Consider the following 2,831-nt stretch of genomic DNA (forward strand, 5'->3'; position numbering starts at 1 on the left):
CCTCAGCATTTGTGAACCTGGTACAGCAGAGACTGCTATTTCTGCATCTTCCTGGGCACACATGAAGACTACATTTCCCAGCCTCCTTTGCAGCTACCCTGACCATTCCCTTGGGTTCTGGACATAAAGCTCCCACGCTGACCTTTGACACATTTTTTTTTCCTCTTTGGTGACAAACCCTGAGGTCATGTATTGATGGCCAGATGACAGGACCCCTGAGTTACCACACAGAGTAAGCCCAGGAGAGCCATCAGCTACTTCAGAGTGTGCATAAGTGGACCGGTGTCTTTATGTTAAGACACTTTAATATTTAGATGGTTTGTTACAGCAGTAAGTGCTTATTATCTTAATTTACAATCTAGTTTGGGGAATTATAAATGGCCAAAGAAAATGGGTGCTTTCAATTAATTGGTTTTCTGGTGTTTTCCTGGGGAGACAAGGAAAATCGGGGTACGAAAGAGCTCGGTGAGGTACTCTTGAGGCCTCTGTTCTTGCGGGATTGCTGGAGTGAAAGGAACCAGAAAGGTCGTTCCAATCTTCTCTGATTCTAAGCACAGTTACAGTAGAACGTCCTAGAGGGGAGTCTCTTCTTTATTCCCAAATGCATCAGAAAATGAAAGCCAAGTAACTGGGGACTGAGCAGGGGTGGGGGTGAAGACCCCTTCCTGAGGGTCTGTGTGCCTCATACTTTGCTCTTTCTTCCTGTTTGCAGGGCCTACGCTGCATCCTGCTTAATTTGGTCACTGACATCACATCGGTCCCTAACCATTCTGAGGTAAGACCATGAGTTGCTTTTTTATTGATTTGCTCTATGCAATGATTCCTGGCTCTTGGGTTGGGTGCGGTACTGGTGCTCTCTCTACACTGACCAAAGAAGAGACAGAAAAACATTAGCAGGATATTGCTATGTGTTCCAACAAATGAGCAAGATCTGGTGAGGAGGGAGGGGGAGAAGGGGGCTTCCCGGGGGGGGGGGGGGTGAGGTTCTGGAAGTTGCTGAGAACTGGGACTCATGTAAAAAGCCTAATATGGTGGCACATCACCAGAAGCCCAGAATCTCTTCAGTTCTGGGGTTACAGGCACACATGCTATGCTCAGCTATTTTTATGTGGGTGTTGGGGCTCAAACTCAGGTCCTCACATTTGTGTAACAAGTGTTTTTACCAACTGTGCCATCTCCCTGGCCCCCATAAGACGTTCTAACCAGGTGGTCGTCAGGTAGTTTGTTCTAGCAGCAGTAGCAAGTCATGTGTCTCTGCTTGCTCTTTCTTGGTCTCTGGATCTGGCCTTGCTTGCCTGACTTACTGGTCTCATAGTTGTCCTTTGGTATCAATGACAAAAGCCACCTCCTCTGAGGCGTCCTTCCCTAAGGGCTTTTTTTCTTAGATTCTCTGCGTCATACCATATCTGAAGTGTCATACACTCAACAGATGTCTCCAATGTCATATAACTCCCTCTTGCTCAAGAGCAACAGAAAGAACAGGCCTGTCTGCCTTTCCAAAGGGCCACAGGACTATCTGCTGGCCCAGCTAAACAGTGCAAATGGTGGAGATGGAATCAGTGTGGCAGAAACCATCTATTTGGGGAATCCACTATCAGATCTAGCCAGGCCTACGCAGCAGCCACAAGAGACCCTGTGCCAAATAAGCTGGAAGGACAGGGCATGACATGGAGGTTGTTCTCCAAACTCTAAACATACACCATGACGCACATGCCTAAATCCACACATACAAACACATACACCATGGTGCTCATGCCTAAATCCACACATACAAACACATACACCATGGTGAGCATGCTTAAATCCACACATACAAACACATACACCATGGTGCTCATGCCTAAATCCACACATACAAACACATACACCATGGTGAGCATGCTTAAATCCACACATACAAACACATACATCATGGTGCTCATGCCTAAATCCACACATACAAACACATACACCATGACTCACATGCCTAAATCCACACATACAAACACATACACTATGGTGAGCATGCCTAAATCCACACATACAAACACATACACCATGGTGCACATGCCTAAATCCACACATACAAACACATACACCATGGTGTCCATGCCTAAATCCATACATACAAACACATACACCATGGTGCACATGCCTAAATCCATACATATAAACACATACACCATGGTGCACATGCCTAAATCCACACATATAAACACGTGTATGCACACATAAGGACAAAAAAAGAGGGATCTTCAAAAGACAGAGCTGATGTCAGAAGGACTCTGGATAAAAGGCTATCCATTGAGCCATCCATTGATAAAAGTCTATCCACTGAGCCATCCGTTGATAAAAGACTATCCATTGAGCCATCAGGCATTTGTGCTTGGTGCCTGGACCCTGTAACTTCTCAGTAACTCATGGAAATATTTGAAATCCCAGATAACAAAGGACAAGCATGAAGTCAGCATTTTCACAGGATATCTACAAACCTACAACATTTCTCAATTTATTAATTATCAGCTTTCTGACCAGCAGCAGTTTCTACGTTTGAAAGCGGCTTGTGATCCTATTAGTGCCTGCAGTAGACAAAATAAACTGCTTTTATCCATCTAAATGTGATGGGAGCATTTTTTTTAAAAAATCTTTTAATTTTAACATTCAAAAAATACTAAAGAGAGGAAGTTGGCAGTTTTAATTCGTGTTGTATAATGTTGTTGGTCTCCAAAAGAAAGCTGAAGGCTTAGGGAAGCCTGGGTAGAAACCAGCGGGTCACAGGACAGGCGGTGGGGATGAAGGTCGTGATAATGGTGGCTAATGTTCCTCACACGCTTCTCTTTTTCATGTGACAC

General features: G+C 44.6%; 1 long non-coding RNA gene across 2 annotated transcripts in view; it reads left to right on the forward strand.

The window, feature by feature from the left end:
- Nucleotides 1–237: 237 nt before the first annotated feature.
- Gm31901 overlaps nt 238–2,831 on the forward strand; it is a 6,564-nt gene continuing 3,970 nt past the window's right edge. For both annotated transcript variants that reach the window (XR_385092.3, XR_385091.3), the window contains exons 1-2: nt 238–330; nt 713–775. This is a non-coding gene — a long non-coding RNA (predicted gene, 31901). The remainder of the gene's footprint in view (nt 331–712; nt 776–2,831) is intronic.

Source organism: Mus musculus, chromosome 16 (genome assembly GCF_000001635.26).
Source record: "Mus musculus strain C57BL/6J chromosome 16, GRCm38.p6 C57BL/6J".
Lineage (NCBI taxonomy): Eukaryota > Metazoa > Chordata > Mammalia > Rodentia > Muridae > Mus > Mus musculus.